The sequence below is a fragment of the Triticum dicoccoides genome, chromosome 3B, assembly GCF_002162155.2.
Source record: "Triticum dicoccoides isolate Atlit2015 ecotype Zavitan chromosome 3B, WEW_v2.0, whole genome shotgun sequence".
NCBI classification, from domain to species: Eukaryota; Viridiplantae; Streptophyta; class Magnoliopsida; order Poales; family Poaceae; genus Triticum; species Triticum dicoccoides.
The window spans coordinates 523,304,753-523,329,474 of record NC_041385.1 but is presented as its reverse complement, the minus strand read 5'-3'; positions in this window follow the sequence as shown (position 1 = coordinate 523,329,474).

Sequence of the window (24,722 nt, the reverse complement as noted above, 5' to 3'; positions counted from 1 at the left end):
GGAGGGGGATCCCATCACCGGAGTTCATCTTCATCATCCCGGCGCTATCCATGATGAGGAGGGAGTAGTTCATCCTCGGGGCTGAGGGTATGTACCAGTAGCTATGTGTTTGATCTCTCTCTCTCTCGTGTTCTCTCTCGTGTTCCTCTATGGCACGATCTTGATGTATCCCGAGCTTTGCTATTGTAGTTGGATCTTATGATGTTTCTCCCCCTCTACTCTCTTGTGATGAATTGAGTTTCCCCTTTGAAGTTATCTTATCGGATTGAGTCTTTTATGAGAACACTTGATGTATGTCTTGCGATCCACTTGATGTATGTTTTGGTGATCAAGTTGCGGGTTTCGTGACATTGGGAACCTATGCATAGGGGTTGGCACATGTTCTTGACTCTCCGGTAGTAGCTTTGGGGCACTCTTTGAAGTACTTTTATGTTGGTTGGATGAATCTGAGATTATGTGACACATATCGTATAATCATGCCCACGGATACTTGAGGTGACAATGGAGTATCTAGGTGACATTAGGGTTTTGGTTGATTTGTGTCTTAAGGTGTTATTCTAGTACGAAATCTTTTATAGATCAATCCGAAAGGATAACTTTGAGGTGGTTTCATACCCTAACATAATCTCTACGTTTGTTCTCCGCTATTAGTGACTTTGGAGTGACTCTTTGTTGCATGTTGAGGGCTTGTTATATGATCTATCTATGTTATTATTATTGAGAGAACTTGCACTAGTGAAAGTATGAACCCTAGGCCTTGTTGCCTATCATTGCAATACCGTTAACGCTCACTTTTACCGCTCGCTACCTTGCTGTTTTTATTATTTCTGATTACAAAAACCTATATCTACTATCTATTTTGCACTTGTATCTTCATCTCTTCGCCGAACTAGTGCACCTATACAATTTACCATTGTATTGGGTGTGTTGGGGACACAAGAGACTCTTTGTTATTTGTTTGCAGGGTTGTTTGAGAGAGACCATCTTCATCCTACGCCTCCTATGGATTGATAAACCTTAGGTCATCCACTTGAGGGAAATTTGCTACTGTCCTACAAACCTGTGCACTTGTAGGCCCAACAACGTCTACAAGAACAAGGTTGTGTAGTAGACATCAGCCACCGCGTTTCGCGTTGCTTTGGGCCGGTTGTGCCCTCGCGCTTGACCCACCGTGTCGAGCTTGACCCGCCATGTCAAGGATGGGACGGTCGTGCCCTAGCTTTAACTCGCCGGCGACTCATCGACCGCCCACCCTCCGTCACCGTGACATACCCCTCATGCTTCTCCGTGAGCCGTTGGCATCCATTTCTAAGCCACCGCAACGAGCCGCCCTGCACTACCAGCCTGCATCCATTGCGCCGCCGCGGCCGCAAGCTACCTTGCCGCGGGCTTCCTCTATCTGCCGCCGTCAGCATGACCCAATTCCGCCTCTATAGCCACGGGCTCCACCGCTGCGGCTCGTGTCAAGCTGTCTCGCCTCAACGACCGCTCTGAGTCACCACCTACTGCCGTCTTCGAGTCACCGCAGGACTCGGTCTCGCTTGTCTCCAAATCGCCGTCAGCTGGACAGTCGTCGGTGCCCTCAGCACGTCGCCTGAGCCGCCGAAGACGCACCGAGTCTTCCTCAAACACTGCAGTGCTAAAACCGACCTCGCTGCACGCTTCGACCGTGCGCCGCCCGATGCCAGAGCCGTCCCATCACATGTGACTCGCCGCCTCTGTCAGTTCATTTTGTAGCTGTGCCACGCAGGCCGCCTTGACCCTCCTCCATCGCGGATGAGTCGTCCTTATCAGCGTGCGTGAGCTGCGCTTCACTGCTACAGATTCGCCAGCACACCGAGCCACCGCGGCGCCCGCCTCTGCCGCGAGTAAGCCTCTACTGGCGGTCATCTTCAAGTTGCCCTGACGGGTTGCCTCCTTGACGTCTGCTGTTGTTGAACCGCCGCGACGCCCGTTGCAACCACAGCAGCGCCAAACCTCTGTCGTTGCACCCGCCTCGGTTCGGAATCACTGCTGCCACCATAGTGTTTGCCTCTATTGTGAACCACTACCGTCGCTGTAGGTTAAGTCACTAGGGTTCGCTAAACCGCCTCCACTGTAGCTGCCTCATGCCGGGCCAATCACTGTCAATCCGCCTGACTCTTACTGAAGAAAAGAGGGAAGCTGGCTAGAGGTCGAGGAAATAAAGCAAAGAAGGGTTGGCTGAGTAACATAACCCGGAGGGTCTCTACTGAGCCGCCCGGTGCTGTGCTTTAAACTGCCGCCTCCGTCGTTGTTGCTTCAGCTTTACGGCTGAAGGTTTTTGATAAAACATATCAGGTGAAATCTATCCTGTTAAATTTCTCTTGGATACATTTTTATTTTCTTCAAGAACAATTACTCTTGTTTGTGAGTTTTCTTATGCAGAAGAATTATCCATTTCAAAAGAGACCATCAAGTTATGGCACTTTCCTACACCACACGGGTCAAGGGATAGGGTCAATTATAACCCATCGTGATTCAACATATTCCAGTAATTCACTGGTTCTATCATTGACAAGCATGGAGAGTCTCAAGCCAACTCCTTGAATAGTCTTAAGACTCGGGGGCTACGATGACATGACTCAGCAAATCTTGCTAGTTTCAGTAAATTCAACAACCCTAGGACAATGGAGGGAAAGATAATCCAGTCCCAGTGGCTACCGCCATATTGGTAAAAAATTAAAAGGCTGTCAGAAAATTTCCGGCTCAAAATGAAGATTCCAGTTTAAAATCCGGCTCAAGAGACGTCTCTCTCCCACAAAGCTCTGAAGCTTTCAAATCTGGTTTAAAATTCCAGCTCAAGAAGAACACATCTCTCGCAAGTTCAAGTTCTCAGGAAAATTAAAGGTTGCCAAAGAGAACTGTCGGATATCGGGTTCCGGCAAAACCCTTAAGGTTCGAACTCTGGGGTGCGCGCGATGATCTTTCCCCTACCGATCCACGTCCGAATGCCTCGCTGAGAATCTAAGCTAAAACGATGAACAACACAAGGGACGCAAGGTTTATACTGGTTTAGGCCACCGTCGTGGTGTAATACCCTAATCCAGTGTGTGGTGTGGTGGATTGCCTCAGGGGCTGATGATGAACAGTATAGAGGAAGAACAGCCTCGCGAGGGGTGTTCTTGTGGTGGTGTGGTGTTCTACTTAGGTGGGTTCGATCGCCTTTGGATCAGGTGAGGACTCGATGCCCTCTAGTATGGTGGCTAGCCCTATATATAGAGGCCTTGGTGTCGGTGTCAAAACCGGCGGATCTCGGGTAGGGGGTCCCGAACTGTGCATCTAAGGCTAATGGTAACAGGAGGCTAGGGACACGATGTTTACCCAGGTTTGGGCCCTCTCGATGGAGGTAATACCCTACTTCCTGCTTGATTTATCTTGATGATATGAGTATTATAAGAGTTGATCTACCATGAGATCAGAGAGGCTAAACCCTAGAAGCTAGCCTATGGTATGATTGTAGTTATTGTGTTCTACGGACTAAACCCTCCGGTTTATATAGACGCCGGAGGGGGCTAGGGTTACACAGAGTCGGTTTACAGAGGAGGAGATCTACATCCAAATCGCCAAGCTTGCCTTCCACGCCAAGGAGAGTCCCATCCGGACATGGGACGAAGTCTTCCGTCTTGTATCTTCATAGTCCAACAGTCCGGCCAAAGTATATAGTCTGGCTGTCCGGATACCCCCTTATCCAGGACTCCCTTAGTAGCCCCCAAACCAGGCTTCAATGACGATGAGTCCAGCGCGCAGATTGTCTTCGGCATTGCAAGGCGGGTTCTTCTCCAAGTCCGGTGCACCCATCGTAGCGAATATTGTCCGGCCTCCCAGTAAGGTTGTACTCCTCGTCTTCTGTGCTTCCATAATGGCCATCTCCACGTGTCGATCGAAGACGAGGGGCCGGGGTATTTTTGCATTTGCCACTCTAATCCCGTAGGTGAGCCGTCTATTTGAGGAGACGAGGATCTTTAGATCCAAATCACACCATCTGCCCCCAAGCAAGCATTCCGCAGAGTGCGCCCAAAAGAGGCCATCCCATCATGACCGGTCGTTGTAGCCCTGCTCGCCGCTCGCCTAGCTCGAAGCCAGGGGATTGGGAAATGTGTTCCATCCCTCACAGTCGCCTAATAGAGCTACAGACCAAAGGGTTCCTTCCGCCCGCATACATGGTTCCCGTCCGATCGGGACTAGCCACCTATAATGGCGGGGAGCAAGCGGAGAGATTCCCTAACCCATCTCGGGGGGAGCGGGTATGCCTTGTCCCATATCTGCTAAGAGGCGTCGGGTTTCCAATCCACCCATTCCTCCGCGGGCTCCTGGAGTTCTATGGTCTCCAGTTGCATAATCTTACCCCCGCCTCCATACTGCACATTGCAGGCTACGTTGCCCTCTGCTAGCTGTTCCTGGGCTGCGAAGCTCATTTCGAGCTATGGAAGAGGTTGTTTTGCCTCGTCCCCCGCAACGAGGACGGATCTATTTATCAAGTGGGCGGAGCCGAAATATGGCGCATCGCCCAGACCGGATACCTGTCCGGTACTCCCAAGAAGGCGTCCGAAGACTGGCCCTTGGAGTGGTTTTATGTTGATGACGTTCCCCTTCCGGACCCAGTCCAGACGGGCCTTCCTGAGTTTACCAATACTCTGTTAAAGAAATGCCAAAGCTGGCACCCTCGGAGCCCCCAGGAGGAAGAAAAAGGGAAGTCTTCTATCGGATAAGCCGGATACAAACCCTGGCCAAATCAGGATTGACAATAATCGAAGTTATGTCAATATGCATAATAAGGGGAGTGCAGCCACTTTAATATAGGGGAAAACCCATGTGGCACTTCAATGAAGAAGATGATGCCTCCCGCTGCGGTCGCAAAGGTCCAGACTCCGCCACATCTTTGGCAAGGATACTATATGAATTGTACAAGGGAGAAGAAGAGGAGTTCCTCCGCATTAAACCGCGGGATGGATTTTCCATGTAGAACCCCCGAAGCTGGGTAAATTGTAATCTTTTACTCAACTCTATTTGTTCTTACCTTCTTTGACACAATTATTTACCTTGCTGTTTCAAAACAGGAACTAAGGAAGGCCGTGAAAGATTTCAACAGCCCCTCTCCACAGCCAGAGGATCCCGGCCGGGCTCTCGACCCCAGATTTGAAGAAGATCCGGACATATCTGTGGAATTCGTCGATGGGACTTTCTATCAGGCAAGCAGTGGCGGCTCTTTAGTGGCCATCATCGCGGATTATCCCGGACTGCTACCCGTGTCGCATGTAAGTAATGTTGGGGTTCCAACCTTCCGAAAGGATTCCTTCGCTTTGCCATACCTTATAGTCACATGCCATACTTATATATAAACGGCGGCGGGGATGCCGTGCGGAACCCGCGGGGGCCTCTTAGCAAGAGGCGCGTAGACAAGGTAGGCTTAAAAGGAAGACGGTTAGGAGCGGCATGCAGGCGCAGAGGTATTCATTGAACTTTCCCCATGGGTTTATTTGGTCTATTTGTCGAGGCGTGACGGCTTTAATTATGTCCTCTCAGGAAGCGCCGGACTAAGTCCGAGGACCCTACCGGCCACGCCTCCAGCAGCCGGATTCTTGGACCGGATTCACATGCAGAGGCTGATGTGGGGACAGTGCCAAACTGTCCTCCTGCGGAGGATATGGATATGCTTTCCGCCACAAATTCAGAAGTGGAAAGTGCCATGAATCACCAGCGCCGACGGGCCGTACTCCGTGGTAGTATTTTTTTCCGAAGAGGCATTCAATGCCTTCAACTCCGGACACGCCTATATCCGCGCTGCTCAAGATGGAGTTGCCAGAGCAACGGACCAGTATGTGAAGGATATACGGGTAAGAGAATTTAATAAGTATGTGTAGTAGTAGCCCCTGAGACTTGAAATAGTTGACGCAACTGATTTAAGGATCATTAAATGCATATGTTCTTATAGAGAAGAATACCCAGTTGTCTCAAGAGCTGGAGGCGTGTAAGGCCCAGATGAAGGCCAATGTAGCCGAACAAGCAGAATCCAAAAAGGCTTCCTCTGGTAATAATTTCCTTCTACCAGTTTGCGTGTTCGGCATGGTTTATAAATCTGACGAAATATTTGGCAGATAATCCCGGAGGAAATCCGGAGACCATGGGAGATAATGAGCTGCATCTGTGAAGTCAGCTGAAGGCAGGCGAACGCGTGCTGACGCAGTCTATTCAGGAGAGGAATAAGCTACAAGATGCTAATCTCCAACTGAGTGTCGAATTGAAAGATGTTCGGGCTCAGCTCGCGGACTCCATGAAGGAGAACCGGAGGCTTCGATGCAACATTTATAGTAAGTGCTTGAACAAACTGTGGTATAGTTCGGCGGGGAGGCGTATTGATAGAGTTATGTCTGCAGGTATGTTGACCGGACGCCCGGAAGTGGAGATGCCCGGTTCCACAGGCGATATGCTGCAAGAGCTATCATAACTGCACGAACAAGCTCGACAGGTGATGCAGGGTATTGCCCAGGCTTTGTCGTCATCCGCTTCCCTGCCAGGTGGCATGAGCGAACTTGTAGAGATATCAGCTTGCCGGCAAGGTGCGAGAGAAGCTTGGGCCATGGTGAAGACGCGATATGCCAAGGCTGACCCTAACCATATGGCCGAAGTTGGACCGGCTGGGCCAGATGGACAAGAGATACCCGTTAGTTTGGTGTATGATCAAGTAGCGTTAGCTGCAAAGTATTCCCAGCAGGATTGTAAGTTAGACAGCCTGTTGGATGGTATAGAGGAAGAGTACGACTAGTTGATATGATTATGTAATTTGAACAGGCTCATGTACTCCCTAGTCGGATTGAAAATCATTTGTCATGGCGGACCTTTTCGCTTCAGCCCCCGGATCCGACAGTCCCGGGTGTGTCCGAATACCCACACAGTTATGAAAAACTGGGGTATGCATGGAAACTAGGCGTAGGGGTCATAAGTGCTTGAACAGACAAGTACCCAACTAATTATATTATATTACATGGATAGTAAGAAACATCTTCCAGAGAGAATAGTTCCGTTAGGGGTTCCTTTCTCTAGGTAGGCATGCATCAATGTGCATGTCCAAACTGCAAGCAGAAGCGCATGAAACAAAACATCTGGGTTTTTTCGTTGTTATGAACGAGAACATCTTTTGTTCACCGACCAAATATTCCCTTAAGAATGCTAGCTTTCGGCTTCACCCAGTCTGAGGTACACATCCGGCTCAACCGGTAGTAACAATCGCAGAGGTGCTCACCTTATGCCCTAGCCGAATTAACGGGAACATAGGGCATAAATACAAGAGCCAGGCAACCCAGCATGGCCAAAACTTAAGTGATATCATTGCATATAATGGTGAAGGAAAGGTACATATGGAAAGAAAAATGCATATGTGGCTGGCCAGAAGCCATTAGAAATGGTTATATTTAGCTTCCGAATAGGAAGCCCCTAGGTATAGTGTGCACGCAAAATGCGGCCGGAATGCTCAGGGCATCCGTATAGTTTTAAGGCTATAAGAAAAAGGAAAAAAGAAAAGGGGAGAGAAAGGAAGAAAGGGAACATAATTGAAGAAGCGTAGTGAAGGAGACGAACCCTAGGTTCAGCGCTAGGCGTAGAATCTCCGGAGTCTGGCCGCGTTCCATGGGTTCGGCTCGAGTCTGTTATCAGATGCACTGCACAGACGGTATGCTCCTCTAGTGAGAACTTTATCAATGATGAAGGGACCCTCCCACTTGGGTTTGAGTTTGTGCTTCTTCTTCTCAGGTAGGCGTAGAACGAGTTCGCCAATGTTATATGTTTTGGCCCGTACTTCTCTGCTTTGATACCTTCGAGCCTGTTGCTGATAGAATGCAGAACAGGCTTTAGCGACATCATGCTCCTCCTCCAAAGCATCTAAGTTGTCCTGCCGGTCTAGCTCGGCTTCCTTCTCTTCATACATGCGCACGCGAGGTGAGTCATGAATTATGTCGCAGGGCAGCACCACTTCTGCGCCGTACACCATAAAAAATGGTGTGTATCCGGTGGTGCGATTCGGCATGGTCCGCAGCCCCCAGAGTACGGAGTCGAGTTCCTCGACCGAATGCATGTCTAATTCCTTCAAGGATCACACTAGTCTGGGTTTGATGCCGCTCATGATAAGACCATTTGCACGTTCAACTTGACCGTTTGTTTGGGGGTGATAGACAGAGGCGTAGTCGAGCTTAATGCCCATTTTGCTGCACCAGGCTTTTACCTATTCGGCTGTAAAATTGGAGCCATTGTCAGTGATGATACCGTGGGGGACACCGTAGCGGTGTACAACCTCCGATATGAAGTCTATCACTGGTCCGGATTCGGCCGTTTTAACTGGTTTGGCTTCTATCCATTTGGTGAACTTGTCCACCATGACTATCCATTTGGTGAACTTGTCCACCATGACCAATAAGTATTTTTTCTTATGGCTTCCCCCTTAAGGGGTCCCACCATATCCAGCCCCCAGATCGCAAAGGGCCAAGTTATGGGGATCGTTTGGAGAGCGGTAGGGGGCATATGGCTCTGATTGGAAAATAGTTGACAACCAAGAAAGTGTTGGACAAGGTCCTGTGCGTGTGCCCGGGCTGTCGGCCAGTAGAATCCTGTCCGAAAGGCCTTGATCACGAGAGCTCAGGCTGCCGCGTGGTGCCCGCCTAGTCCAGAATGGATTTCGGCTAAGAGTTGCTGCCCTTCCTCTTCGGAGATGCATCGTTGGAGCACTCCGGTAGGGCTCTTCTTGTAGAGTTCTCCTTCATGAACTTTGTAGGCTTTAGAGCGTCGCACAATACAACGTGCCTCATTTTGGTCCTCGGGGATCTCTTGCCTATTAAGGTAGGCCAAGAAGGGCTCGGTCCACGGGGCGATGACAGCCATTATTTCGTGGGCCGAAGATGTTATTTCGGTGGCAGAGCCTCCGATTACGTCTGAAGGTTCAGAATCTGGGGTTGTGTTTGGAGCCGGACTAATAGTGCGAGACTCCCCTTCCCATGCCACGGACGGCTTGAACAACCTTTCTAAGAAGATATTAGGTGGGATAGGGTCGCGTCTAGCGCCGATGCGGGTGAGGATATCGGCCGCTTGGTTATTTTCTGTGACCACATGGTGGAATTCAAGCCCCTCGAACCGGGCTGACATTTTGAGGACGGCATTGCGATAAGCCGCCATTTTCGGGTCCTTGGCGTCAAAGTCTCCATTTACCTGAGATATTGCAAGGTTCGAGTCCCCGCGCACTTCGAGGCGTTGAATGCCTATGGAGACTGCCATCCGAAGACCATGCAATAGAGCCTCATATTCGGTTGCATTATTGGAGTCTATGTATAATATTTGGAGGACGTACTGCACCGTATCTCCGGTGGGGGATGTCAGGACGACACCTGCTCCCAATCCGGCCAGCATTTTAGAGACGTCGAAATGCATGATCCAATTTGAGTATGCGCCGTACTCTTTAGGGAGTTCGGCCTTTGTCCATTTGGCGACGAAGTCAGCCAGTACTTGTGACTTAATGGCCCATCGTGGTTTGTATGTTATGTCGAACGGAAGGAGCTCAATAGCCCATTTTAGCGATTCGGCCTGTTGCGTCGCTGTTATTAATTATGTCATTGAGTGGTACTTCGGAGGCCACCGTGATCGAACACTCTTGAAAGTAGTGTCATAGTTTCCGGGATGCCATGAAGACCGCATATGCTATCTTTTGATAGTGCGGGTATCGAGATTTACATGGAGTGAGGACCGTGGACACGTACTATACCATCTTTTGGAGCGGGAATTTGTGTCCGTCTACCTCTCATCCGACGACGAGCACTGCGCTCACAACTTGGTTTGTTGCGTCTATGTATAATAGCATGGGTCCGCCAATGTTTGGCACGGTCAGGACTGGGTTGGTGGCCAAGAGTGCCTTTATTTCTTCCAGTCCGGCCATGGCCGCATCCATCCACACGAAGTGTTCGGTGCGTCGAAGAAGGCGATACAGTGGTAGTGCTTTTCTCCTAAGCGGGAGATAAAACTGCTTAAGGCAGCCACACATCCAGTTAGTTTCTGGATCTGCTTGAGGTCTGTTGGGATAGCCAACTGTGACAGAGCTCGGATTTTTGCCGGATTGGCTTCAATTCCTCTATTGGAAACGATGAAGCTGAACAATTTTCCGGAGGGTACTCCGAAGACACACTTCTCCGGGTTGAGCTTGATGTCGTATGTTCAGAGATTATCGAACGTAAGCCTCAAGTCGTCTGTTAAAGTTTCGATGTGTCTTGTTTTGATGATGTAACACCCATGATGCGGCTATATCTCCCACGTGTCGAAGCGCGACTTAGAGGCATAACCGCATTGTGGTTTTGTCGCAAGGGTCATCTTCACACAATCCCATGTAATGAACAAGAATGGGATAAAGAGTTGGCTTACAATCTCCACTTCACATAATGAGCATATAATTCATACATCATTCAGAGCACACACATAGTCCGACTACGGATGAAGCCAAAATAAAAGAAGATAACCCAACTCCTAGATCCCCGATCGTCCCAACTGGGCTCCACTACTGATCAACATGAAATGATACATAGCAACGACCAAGGTCTTCGTTGAGCTCCCATCTGAGATCGGTTGCATCACCTGTACTGGTATCATCGGCACCTGCAACTGTTGTGATAGTATCTGGTGAGTCACGAGGACTTAGCAATCTCAAAACCCGCGAGATCAAGACTATTTAAGCTTATGGGTAGGAAGTGGTAATGAGGTGGAGTTGCAGCAAGCACTAAGCAAATATGGTGGCTAACATACACAAATAAGAGCAAGAAGAGAAGCAACGGAACGGTCGAGAAGCTAGAAGTGATCAAGAAGTGATCCTGGAACTATTTACGCACAATCATAACACCAAGACCGTGTTCACTTCCCGGATTCCGCCGAAAAGAAAACATCACGACTACACACGCGATTGATGCGTTTTAATCAAGTCAAGTGTCAAGTTATCTACAACCGGACATTAAGAAATTCCCATCTGCCACATAACCGCGGGCACGACTTTCAAAAGTTTATACCCTGCAGGGGTGTCTCAACTTAGCCCATCACAAGCTCTCACGGTCAATGAAGGATATTCCTTCTCCTAGGAAGACCCGATCAGACTCGGAATCCCGGTTACAAGACATTTCGACAATGGTAAAACAAGACCAGCAAAGCCGCCCGGATGTGCCGACAAAACCCGATAGGAGCTGCACATATCTCGTTCTCAGGGCACACCGGATTGTCCAAACTTCCGGTAGGCAAATCCAGAGTTTCCCCTGGTGACCACTAGCGGCTGACAGGTTGGACCAACACTCACGACGAGCACTGGCCCGGGGGATAAAATAAAGATGACCCTTGAGTCTGCAGAACCCAAGGTAAAAAGGCTTAGGTGGCAAATGTTAAAACCCAGGTTGGGCCTTGCTGGAGGAGTTTTATTCAAAGCGAACTGTCAAGGGGGTCCCATAAATCACCCAACCGTGTAAGGAACGCAAAATCAAGGAACAACACTGGTATGACGGAAACTAGGGGCGGCAAGAGTGGAACAAAACACCAAGCATAAGGCCGAGTCTTCCACCCTTTACCAAGTATATAGATGCATTAATTAAATAAGAGATATTGTGTTATCCCAACATAATCCTGTCCATCATGGAGCAATCTTCAACTTCACCTGCAACTAACAATGCTATAAGAGGGGCTGAGCAAAGCGGTAACATAGCCAAGCAATGGTTTGCTAGGAAGGGTGCAAAGGTTAGAGGCTGACATGGCAATATGGGAGGCATGGTAAACAAGTGATAGGTAATGCATCATAGCGATAGAACGAAGCAACTAGCAAGCAAAGATACAAGTGATATCAAGGGTAATGGTCATCTTGCCTGAGACCCCGCAAGGAAGAAGAACGAGTCCATGAAGAAGACAAACGGACGTAGTTGAACGAATCCTCACAACTCCGGAACGAAACCGAAGCTAACGAGAGAAGCAAACCGGAAAGAAGCAAACAACATGGTAAACAACCATCATATAATCATGACATGATGCACAACCAAGGATGATGCATGTCCGGTTTAATGAGGCATGGCATGGCAAAGTGCAACAAACAACACTACAAATTAAGTGGAGCTCAGTATGCAACGAGTTGCATATTGATGAAACACCACATGACTTATTTAGTTCTCTCTCAGTTATGTACTCATCAATATTAAATGTTGTTAAACAAGGCAAGAGGTGAAACATATATAAACTAACTATATAGGCATGTTTAAATGAGGCTGGAAACAACAAACAACAATTCCGGCAAATCCCCATGTCAATTAGCAATTTTTAATGCGAACAACAATTTTAAACATTTTAAAAGTTGTTATCATGATGCGGATGACATATGCAAGTTTTATGCACTTTTTATGAAAACGTTAACATGAGCATGTTATGAAGCATTTGTCACCGTGGCGGAACGAAAGAGGTGCCATGACAACTACAACGGAAATGGTGCCACAGCAACATTCTGATGATCCGACAACTCATTGAGATACCGGTGCAAAAGAGCAAGTGTGCGGATGTGCGGAACAGGCAAAAGATGGTGGGGTGATCCCGGATTACCGGGTTCCCATGGGTCGACGGCATGGCAAACGAGGAGAAACTTGCAATGATAATTTGGACACGGTGCAGCACGAGCATCTCATACAACACACAAGCATTCGTTCACGGGCGGTCGTCTCGGGGTTATACCTTCAAAGCATGCATTTTCGGAGCGGTTCGAGTCGTCAAGGGAAGAAGTGGTACTCATGGGTTGTAGTGGAAGTAGTCATTCTCGCGGCGGTAGTGGAAGTAGTGGTTCACGGACGTCGTGGAAGTAGTCGTTCACGGCGACGGTAGAGGTTCTCGCGATCTTGGCGATGGTAGTGGTACATATCATAGTGGAACTTGGTGCATCCACGTTATACGGGCGTAGTGGTACTCATTCCGTAGATGAACTTGACGGGACATGGTTGTCGTGGTACTTGACATTATCTGGGACGGTCTTGGTGTATCCGTGCGTAGAGGTACTGGCAGTTTTGTGTAGTCGATCTTGTCGGTCTTGACGATCCAAAACGAAGCAACACCAGGGCCTCGAGTGGCAGCAACAAGGAGGCGAAGGAGCCCTGGCCGGAGATGGTCTAGGCAGCGGCAAACCACGACCAAGGTGGGGCTGCCGGGCCAAGGTGGAGGCGCTCGGTCCTCGGGCACGAGCGGGAGGCGGACAACAACGGACGAAGGCGGCTGTGAGGCGACGGGGGACAAGGGCGAGGCGGCGTCGTGGGGTTGCGAGAGGGGAAGCCACACGGGCGGCGCGGCTGCTGTTGGTGAGGCGGCGGGGCGACGGGGATGGATGGCGCCGGTGGAGATGCAGGTGTGGAGCCACCGGAGTTGGACAAGGAGGAGGCGCTGACGGAGATGACGGGGAACGAGCGCCGGAAGAGCAGCCGCAACAAGGTACTGTCTCCATGGGAGGCGTCGGGAAGAGCTCAATGCGGTAGCCTGGAGTAGATCGGGCGCGGGCGCGTCGGGGTCACCAACGTCCGGCAGGGCCGCGGCGGCGGACTTCAGCGTGGGAGCCAAACGGAGGTGGGGTGACAATGACGCTGGAGGGACGGGGCAAGGGAGCGAGGGGGGTCGAGGGCTGCGCGTGGGTGGCGGTGGAGGGGATCAAGGAGAGGAAGATGAGGGTCCAGAGGTGGAATCGATCAGGCTAGGGTTATAGGTTTAGGTGGGCTTGCTGAGCTTATGGGCCGGCTTACTTGGTCGGGCCTAAGAGGCTGGCTGGGCTGGCTCTCTTCTCTCTCCCTCTAATGTTCTAGCAGAAAAGAAATAGAGAGAGGAAAAGAATGAGAGGGTTAGGGAAAGATTTTGCGCATGGGGATTTTTTTCCCGAACTCGAAAAAATGAGCTCGATCCAGGAAAATAAAAGAGGCATGATTGAAAGATTTAAATCCAAAACCATTTGAATTTAATTCGAATGGTATGGACTAGGATAACATTTTGGAAGAGTCCAAAAATGTTGAGAAATTTGGTGGAGCTCGGGAAAATGACGAAAGAATTTATGGGCAGAGTTGGAGACCAAGAATTAATATAACAAAGGCATTGGCATTTGTTTGCAAGTGTGTTATGATCAATTCCAAATAATGAAATATTTATTATAGCTCCCTAATAATAGTAGGAGACTTTGAATATGTTTTAAAGAGAAATCTCCATGTGAATATCCCTCGATTTAAATAGCTCAACAATCTATGCAATTTATTTAGGTGAGTTTTTAAAAAAATGACATGCTGGCATGATGACATGATGCAATGCAAAAATAAAAGAGCAAGCACAAAAGAAACACATGGCGATAACAAAATAACTAGGCGACATCTGGAGCGTCGGTCTTGGGGCGTCACAACACTCCACCACTACAAGAGGATCTCGTCCCGAGATCTAGGATGGCGCCGGAGAGAAACGGAAGAGGAAGAGAAGAGGTAAAACTAAGTTGCTTCTTTAACAAACGAGTGAAACCAATGAACCTCGAGAGGTTGAAAACTTGAAAGAATAACACAATAGAGTTGAACGAAATTGAGAGCATTCCAGTAGAAAAGAGAAGCAAGGAACACCATGTGAACCTTGGAGGTTGCAAAGTGATGAATGACGAGTACAATGGACAAGAAGGAATTGGAACCACTCTGGTTGAAACGAGATAAGAATGAATAAGAATGATATAATTTTGGCAGCACTCCGACTGTAAATGGAAGGAATTGAACATGAACTTGAGAAGATGGGATGATACTTGATGAAATCAACAACATACTTCCTCCAGAACTATTGAAAGAATGGCACAAGGGGTAACAAGGATTCCAGACAACAGTCCGGTTGAAAAGAGAGGCAAAACTTGATAAGATGAAAGAACTTGAATGAGAACACAACACTCCGGTTAAATGGATAAGCAAGAAAATAACATGAACTTGACAAAACGATGTGATGGGTGAAGAGCACAACATCACAATGCCTCCGGAAGAAATGAAAAAATGGAATGGAATGAATGGAGGAAAACTTGATCTTGAAAGAGCATGCTTACAGGAAATGCTAGAACGGAGTTGTTGGATTATCAACAACGAAAGGATAAGCTTGTTGTGGGCTTATGGAAAACATTTCAAAATTATGAGGTGACAACCGGCCACTAACGGAAACAATTACTTGCTTGAGATCAATGAAGAGATGAAAACTTCTTTCACCGAGAGGATAGGAGAAAACTTGGATCATTGATAAGCACCACAATAGCAACATTCCTTAGGGAAGGCTTTAGGTGAAATATGACACAAGATAACTCCAACGAAGAGATTAATGGATTTAAAATACCTCATTCTTGACAACATGTGAATCGCGAAGCATGAATTGAAATTGTCAAGAATGATATAACACCACCTGAAAAGATAAGGTAGAAAGAATTGAACTTCAAAATGCAAGATGAAGGATGCTTGAACGCCTCAAAACAAAACATGTGTTGAGCACCATGTTTAATTTTTGAGTATAGCTTGGCGGGTCATAACTTCGAGAGAAATCTTGAAGAACAATTGAAGAATGAAAAGAATCCTTGATGAACCACCATGTTGAGCCTCCATGAAGAACTCCGGTAATAAAAGGATGATAAAAAAGAAAGAGAAGTTGAAAACACAAGGTGAAGCCTTGCGATGATTTAGAAGGAGCTTCGCGATGATATAACCGAGAGAACTTGGAACTCCAGAAAGAAAAGATGAACATCTTAGAACCGAGAATTTATTCCTCATGAACAAACTCCAAAGGAAGGGATTAATCACTTGGATGAAACAAGAATAAGAATTATGTTATGCGTATTCTTCACCAATTTAAATTGATGACAAGCAACAGATTTGGCATACTACTTATTCTCGTAGAAAGGATTGAAGAGTGATATAGCGCCAACTTGAGGAAGGTCTTCAACAACCACCGGTAGGATTGAAACAACAAAAGAACGAATGAATTGATACGATAATGAAGGAAGAGAAATCTTGAAAGAACCACCGTAAGAATAGAAAATGAATGTAGCAAAGGCACAATTCACCGGAAAGAATGAAGATACTTGAAGGGATTTAGATACATGAGAATGAAGAGATCATGAACTGATTAGAGGGTATTTGAACAATGCACCGGAAGAATTGGATAACGATAACTAAACGGTGAGAATGAAGAATTATGACATGATGGCTTTCGGAGGAAAGAAATGGAAACAACTCATGAAATGCTCCGGACGGGTGAAAAGAATTGTCACAATCGAAAACAAGTACGAGAGGATAGCATCAAGCTAGAACCATGAATCTCTCGAAGAACGTGTAAGGATTTAAGAGGAACTCTTCTTCGGTCTTCAAAATTTGAGAATGACTACGAGAAACACCACCATGAATTGTTGAGACACTCCGGAAGAATGAAAAACAAAGAGGTTGAGCCAACACTGAAAAATAATTTGAAATTGATCTTGGAAAACATCTGACTGATGAGATCCATTCTTACGTCAAACTTTGAAAAGAAATCGGGAATAGCTCCGGGAAAAATTAGAAGAGTCAGGTAAGATCCTGGGAAAAGACATGTGGGTTAGGGCCCACTCAAAAGGAAAACACCATTGAATGATTGATTGAAAGGGGGAATTGCGCCGGTTGAATTAAATGACTTGAATGAGATAATAATATCCAAATATCTTGAACGGATCTTGAATGAAAAGACGAGCCTTCGGAGATATCTTCAGCACTCCAGAACAAATCAATAGCGAGAAGTGAGTGGTTGATAGGTGCACCGATATGAGAAAGAATTTGACACGAGGAAAAGAATATGATCAACACTGAAAGCTTGAATTGGATCCACCGGAGAAGAAAAATAACGAAGAATGACGAACTTGAAACTCCTGGCCAACTTCATGATAATCACCGGGTAAGAACATTGATTGAAAAGAGTGAAGAGACTTCACATGAATAAATCGATACTTGATTAACATATATGAGTCCTTGAAGAAAAGGGTGGGAGGGCGGGAAAACAAAGACAACTTGGGATGGATGAAACAAACACCGTTGAGAAAACATAGAATTGATCTTGGGGATGTTGAGATGATCGGATCCACTTGAAGAGAAGCACGCCGGTTGGAAAATAATTAACATGACAACCTCAATGATCAAGAAGGATTAGCACTCCCATAGAAATATGAGAACACCATTTAGGGAAGGTATGGATCAACACTTGACATCGAAGCAACTCGAATACCACAACTCAAAACAAAACAAAGGATTTGGCTTGCAGAATAAGCCGGAACAAACATATGATAGAGATTTCGTCCGAAGTTTTCGTGGTGGGGCCCACACGGGCTCGATCGTACAACACCTTCATGTACAAGGCAGTGCACATGACATACGAAGTGTCCCCGAACCAGCATAGCCAAGGGCTCTTTAAGACACAACGAGACCAGTGTAAAAACGACCGTGGATAGGCGGACCACTAGACGTCGAACCCCAATCTCATATCATGCATCTGTCAGAACTATATTCTAGGAGCTACTTGAATTCCCACCTATAAACTCCCGAAACTTTCTGGTTATGCAATCTGGTGTTGGGGATACAGGGGAAGCAATATATCTCACCCAAACTAACAATCCCTACATCCAGCTGTATCCATCCGTCAACACATAACCAAGAAAACTCCGGAAATCGTGTACCTCAACCCTCGAAAAGCATCCGTTATACGAGCTATGGCAATACTCCCGAACTCCATAGTACTGGGTGGCGTCGAGGTTATCTCACCAACAACTGCATAAAAGAGATTGTCGATGTCGGCAAAACTCAGGTATTCCAGAACTGCAACGATAAAATTGTGGCGACAACACTCGGAGCTCAACTCCCCGGGACACTGCCACAACCCCTAAATGTCAGGAGGCAACAAGAACAATGTTCTCGTCATAAGAATATCGGAACGATCCCAAGATACCCATGTGATCCTAATTTTTTTTAGTGAAATTTGAGGAGAGGAAAGACAAAACATCTACGTCAGGAGACCTCACCAGAGCGACGAAGGGGCTCAGGAGTAAAAAGAATCCTACTCTCCGGTATATATAATCCTAAGACTCAAAACTCTTGTTTTTCTCTAGACTCAACTATGTCAGCGATTCGATCAAGCAGGGGGCTCCTAAGTCGGGGATGGCTCTGATTACCAACTTGTAACACCCACGATGCGGCTATATCTCCCACGTGTCGAAGCACGACTCAGAGGCATAGCCGCATTGTGGTTTTGTCGCAAGGGTCATCTTCACACAATCCCATGTAATGAACAAGAATGGGATAAAGAGTTGGCTTACAATCGCCACTTCACATAATGAGCATATAATTCATACATCATTCAAAGCACACACATAGTCCGACTACGGACGAAGCCAAAAGAAAAGAAGATAACCCAACTGCTAGATCCCCGATCATCCTAACTGGCCTCCACTACTGATCAACATGAAACGATACATAGCAACGACCAAGGTCTTCGTTGAGATCCCATCTGAGCTCGGTTGCATCACCTGTACTGGTATCATCGGCACCTGCAACTGTTGTGATAGTATCTGGTGAGTCACGAGGACTCAGCAATCTCAAAACCTGCAAGCTATTTAAGCTTATGGGTAGGAAGTGGTAATGAGGTGGAGTTGCAGCAAGCACTAAGCAAATATGGTGGCTAACATACGCAAATAAGGCGAGAAGGGAAGCAACGAAACGGTCGAGAAGCTAGAAGTGATCAAGAAGTGATCCTGAAACTACTTACGCACAATCATAACACCAAGACCGTGTTCACTTCCCGGACTCCGCCGAAAAGAAACCATCACGGCTACACACGCGATTGATGCGTTTTAATCAAGTCAAGTGTCAAGTTATCTACAACCGGACATTAACAAATTCCCATCTGCCACCTAACCGCGGGCACGACTTTCGAAAGTTTATACCCTGCAGGGGTGTCTCAACTTAGCCCATCACAAGCTCTCATGGTCAACGAAGGATATTCCTTCTCCCAGGAAGACCCGATCAGACTCGGAATCCCGGTTACAAGACATTTCGACAATGGTAAAACAAGACCAGCAAAGCCGCCCGGATATGCCAAAAAATCCTGATAGGAGTTGCACATATCTCGTTCTCAGGGCACACCGGATTGTCCAAACTTCCGGTAGGCCAGTCCAGAGTTGCCCCTGGTGACCACCGGCGGCTGACAGGTTGGACCAACACTCACGACGAGCACTGGCCCAGGGTATAAAATAAAGATGACCCTTGAGTCTGCAAAACCCAAGGGAAAAAGGCTTAGGTGGCAAATGTTAAAACCAAGGTTGGGCCTTGCTGGAGGAGTTTTATTCAAAGCAAACTATCAAGGGGGTCCCATAAATCACCAAACTATGTAAGGAACGCAATATCAAGGAACATAACACCGGTATGACGGAAACTAGGGGCGGCAAGAGTGGAACAAAACACCAGGCATAAGGCCGAGTCTTCCACCCTTTACCAAGTATATAGATGCATTAATTAAATAAGAGATATTGTGATATCCCAACATAATCCTGTCCATCATGGAGCAATCTTCAACTTCACCTGCAACTAACAATGCTATAAGAGGGGCTGAGCAAAGCGGTAACATAGCCAAGCAATGGTTTGCTAGGAAGGGTGCAAAGGTTAGAGGCTGACATGGCAATATGGGAGGCATGGTAAACAAGTGATAGGTAACGCAGCATAGCAATAGAACGAAGCAACTAGCAAGCAAAGATAGAAGTGATATCGAGGGTAATGGTCATCTTGCCTGAGATCCCGCAAGGAAGAAGAACAAGTCCATGAAGAAGACAAACTGACATAGTTGAACGAATCCTCACAACTCCAGAACGAAACCGAAGCTAACGAGAGAAGCAAACCGGAAAGAAGCAAACAACATGGTAAACAACCATCACATAATCATGACATGATGCACAACCAAGGATGATGCATGTCCAGTTTAATGAGGTATGGCATGGCAAAGTGCAACAAACAACACTACAAATTAAGTGGAGCTCAATATGCAATGAGTTGCATATTAATGAAACACCACATGACTTATTTAGTTCTCTCTCGGTTATGTACTCATCAATTTTAAATGTTGTTAAACAAGGCAAGAGGTGAAACATATATAAACTAAGTATATAGGCATGTTTAAATGAGGCCAGAAACAACAAACAACAATTCCGGCAAATCCCCATGTCATTTAGCAATTTTTAATGCGAACAACAATTTTAAACATTTTAAAAGTTGTTATCATGATGCGGATGACACATGCAAGTTTTATGCACTTTTTATGAAAACGTTAACATGAGCATGTTATGAAGCATTTGTCATCGTTGCGGAACGAAAGGGGTGCCACGATAACTACAACGGAAATGGTGCCACGGCAACATTCTGATGATCCGACAACTCATTGAGATACCGGTGCAAAAGAGCAAGTGTCTGGATGTGCGGAACATGCAAAAGATGGTGGGGTGATCCCGGATTACCGGGTTCCCATGGGTCGACGGCTTGGCAAACGAGGAGGAACTTGTAATGACAATTTGGACACGGTGCAGCACGAGCATCTCATACAACACACAAGCATTCGTTCACGGGCGGTCGTCTCGGGGTTATACCTTCGAAGCATGCATTTTCGGAGCGGTTCGAGTCGTCGAGGGAAGAAGTGGTACTCATGGGTCGTAGTGGAAGTAGTCGTTCTCGCGGCGGTAGTGGAAGTAGTGGTTCACGGACGTCGTGGAAGTAGCCGTTCACGGCGACGGTAGAGGTTCTCGCGATCTTGGCGACGGTAGTGGTACATCTCGTAGTGGAACTTGGTGCATCCACGTCATACAGGCGTAGTGGTACTCATTCCGTAGACGAACTTGACGGGACGTGGTTGTCGTGGTACTTGACATTATCCGGGACGGTCTTGGTGTATCCGTGCGTAGAGGTACTGGCAGTTTTGTGTAGTCGATCTTGTCGGTCTTGACGATCCAAAATGAAGCAACACCAGGGCCTCGAGTGGCAGCAGCAAGGAGGCGAAGGAGCCCTGGCCGGAGATGGTCTAGGAGGCGGCAAACCACGACCAAGGTGGGGCTGCCGGGCCAAGGTGGAGGTGCTCGGTCCTCGGGCACGAGCGGGAGGCGGACAACACTGGACGAAGGCGGCTGTGAGGCGATGGGGGACAAGGGCGAGGCGGCTTCGCGGGGTTGCGAGAGGCGAAGCCACACGGGCGGTGCGGCTGCTGTTGGTGAGGCGGCGGGGAGACGGGGATGGATGGCGCCGGTGGAGATGCAGGTGTGGAGCCACCAGAGTTGGACAAGGAGGAGGTGCTGACGGAGATGATGGGGAACAAGCGTCGGAAGAGCAGCGGCAGCAAGGCACTGTCTCCATGGGAGGCGTCGGGAAGAGCTCAATGCGGCAGCCTGGAGCAGATCGGGCGCGGGCGCGTCGGGGTCACCAACGTTTGGCAGGGCCGCGGCGGCGGACTTCGGCGTGGGAGCCAAACGGAGGCAGGGCGACGATGACACTGGAGGGATGGGGCGAGGGAGCGAGGGGGGTCGAGGGCTGCGCGTGGGTGGCGGCGGAGGGGATCGAGGAGAGGGAGATGAGGGTCTGGAGGTGGAATCGATCGGGCTAGGGTTATAGGTTTAGGTGGGCTGGCTGGGCTTATGGGCCGACTTAGTTGGTCGGGCCTAAGAGGCCGGCTGGGCTGGCTCTCTTCTCTCTTCCTCTAATTTTCTTGCTGAAAAGAAATAGAGAGAGGAAAAGAAAGAGAGGGTTAGGGAAAGATTTTGCGCATGGGGATTATTTTCCCGAACTCGAAAAAATGAGCTCAATCCAGGAAAATAAAAGAGGCATGATTGAAAGATTTAAATCCAAAACCATTTGAATTTAATTCGAATGGTATGGACTAAGATAACATTTTGGAAGAGTCCAAAAATGTTGAGAAATTTGGTGGAGCTCGGGAAAATGACGAAAGAATTTATGGGCAGAGTTGGAGACCAAGAATTAAGATAACAAAGGCATTGGGATTTATTTGCAAGTGTGTTATGATCAATTCCCAATAATGAAATATTTATTATAGCTCCCTAATAATAGTAGGATACTTTGAATATGTTTTAAAGAGAAATCACCATGTGAATATCCCTCGATTTAAATAGATCAATGATCTATGCAATTTATTTAGGTGAGTTTAAAAAAAAATTAAATGACATGCTGGCATGATGACATGATGCAATGCAAAAATAAAAGAGCAAGCACAAAAGAAACACACGGCGATAATAAAATAACTGGGCGGCATCTGGAGCGTCGGTCCTGGGGCGTCACAGATGACCACGTCGTCTACGTAGGCCTCTACTATCTTGCCGATTTGTTTTTCCAGGCATGTTTGAATCATGCGTTGATAGGTTGCGCCGACATTTTTGAGCCCAAAGGGCATTGTGTTGAAACATAAGGGGCCGTACAGAGTGATGAAGGCTGTTGAAGCCTGGTCGGACTCCGCTATCTTTATTTCATGGTATCCGGAGTATGCATCAAGGAAGCACAATGAGTCGTGTCCGGCGGTGGCATCGATTACTTAATCTATGCGGGGGAGGAGGAAGGGATCCTTATGGCATGCTTTATTGAGGTCTTTGAAATCGACACAAAAGCGCCATGATTTGTCCTTTTTTGGTACCATTACCAAGTTTGCTAGCCAATCCGGATGTTTGATGTCTCTGATGAATCCGACCTCGAGTAGCTTGGCTAGCTCTTCCCCCATGGCTTGCCGCTTAGGCTCTGAGAAGCTTCTAAGAGTCTGCTTGACTGGCTTGTATCCTTTTAGTATATTGAGGTTGTGTTCGGCCAGCCTGCATGGGATGCCCAACATGTCTGAAGGATGCCTGGCAAAAATATCCCAATTTTCACGCAGGAAGTCTCGTAGTGCGGCGTCTATTGTGGGGTTCAGCTGTGTCCCGATGGAAGCTGTCTTCGAAGGGTCCGTTGGGTGGACCTGGAATTTGACTATCTCGTCCGCTGGTTTGAAGGAGGTGGATTTAGGTCGCTTGTCGAGTATCACGTCATCTCTGTCTACTATCTTTTGCAGTGTTGTCAGTTCTTCGGCCGCGAGGGCTTCTGATAATGCCTCCAGGGTGAGGGCGAAGGTTTTATTTTTGGCGCAGAGTGCAACGTCCGGATCGCTAGCTAGAGTGATGATTCCATTGGGCCCGGGCATTTTGAGCTTCATGTACCCGTAATGGGGTATAGCCTGGAAACTTGTGAATGCGTCCCGCCCCAAGAGGGCGTGGTATCCGCTGCTGAACGGGGCCACTTGGAATGTAATTTCTTCGGACCTGTAGTTCTCTGGCGTGCCGAATACCACATCTAGTGTGATTTTTCCCGCGCATTGTGCCTCTCGACTAGGGATGATTCCCCTGAAGGTCGTGCTGCTTCGTTCAATGTGGCTCTTGTCAATTTCCATTTTGTTAAGGGTTTCCTCATAGATGAGGTTTAGTCCGCTTCCGCCGTCCATGAGCACTTTAGTGAGCCTGAAGCCATCCACAATTGGGCTAAGGACCAAAGCGGCTGGTGCTCGGACTGTTCGGAATTGAGGTTCGTCACTGGCACTGTAAGCTATAGCCGTGTTGTTCCATGGGTTTATTGTTGCCACGTGGCAAACTTCTGCGAGGCTGCGCTGAACTTGCTTGCGCCTTTTATTTGATGACAAAGTCTCGAAGACTGTAAATACCATATTGTTGTCTCCGGCGGGATGTTGCTCTGCTGTATGTTTTATGAGGAGATCCTCGCCGCTCTTTGCTACCTGTCGGAGTATCCAACATGCTCTAAGGCTATGCGTTGGTATAGTATCTGGTGTGCTGTGAATCTTGCACGGCCCGTTTAGCCATTCTTCCAATACGGTTCCGCGCCTTGCGGCGGGATTTATTTTTTTGGTACTTGAATCGGGTGACTTACGAGAGTTTACCCTTTTAGTTCGGGCAGAGGATTTTGCTAGAGCCGGATTGTCCCAAAAACTTGTTTGGGTTTTCCAGGCGCTTTCCATCATGCAGTATTTTTTCACTATGGCCGCTAAGTCAGCGAAGTGTACTATTTCACGGCTACTTATAGCGTTGAGAATCCCTTTGTCCGTGCAATTTTTGCAAAAGAGGGAGATTGCGTCTGCCTCGCGACAGTCCTTGACCCTGTTTATCACAAGGAGGAATCTGGCCCAGTAATGATGTACTGTTTCTTGGGGCTCTTGTCTGATATGGGAAAGATTGGATAAATCTGGGTGGGTGGGTGGATTTGAATCCGAATCCTGACCCGATCTGGGACCCAGGGGCAAAGAAGCTTCCAAGCTTAACGGCTCGGGTTCTGGGGCGTTGCCCGATTTCTTTGGCCCGCCCCCCAATCCTGAGTCCGGGACTAGGGTCATGTCCTCCCGCGAGCGGGTGTCTGGCTCGGAGAGCTCAGAAATCCGGACATAGTTCGTCCTCAAAGTGGAGGGAGAATTAGGATGATGCTCTTCCACTACCGCTATCTCGTGAGTGATCGGTGGAGAGTGAATCTCCCTTTCATCAGGTTTAAGCCCGATCCGGTCATAGTCCGTAGCAACGCCCATTGCGGCGATGCAATCCAAGATCTCATTGAGGGATAAGAGCTCCGTTGGGTCCATATGTTCGGCAAATTCCGAATCAA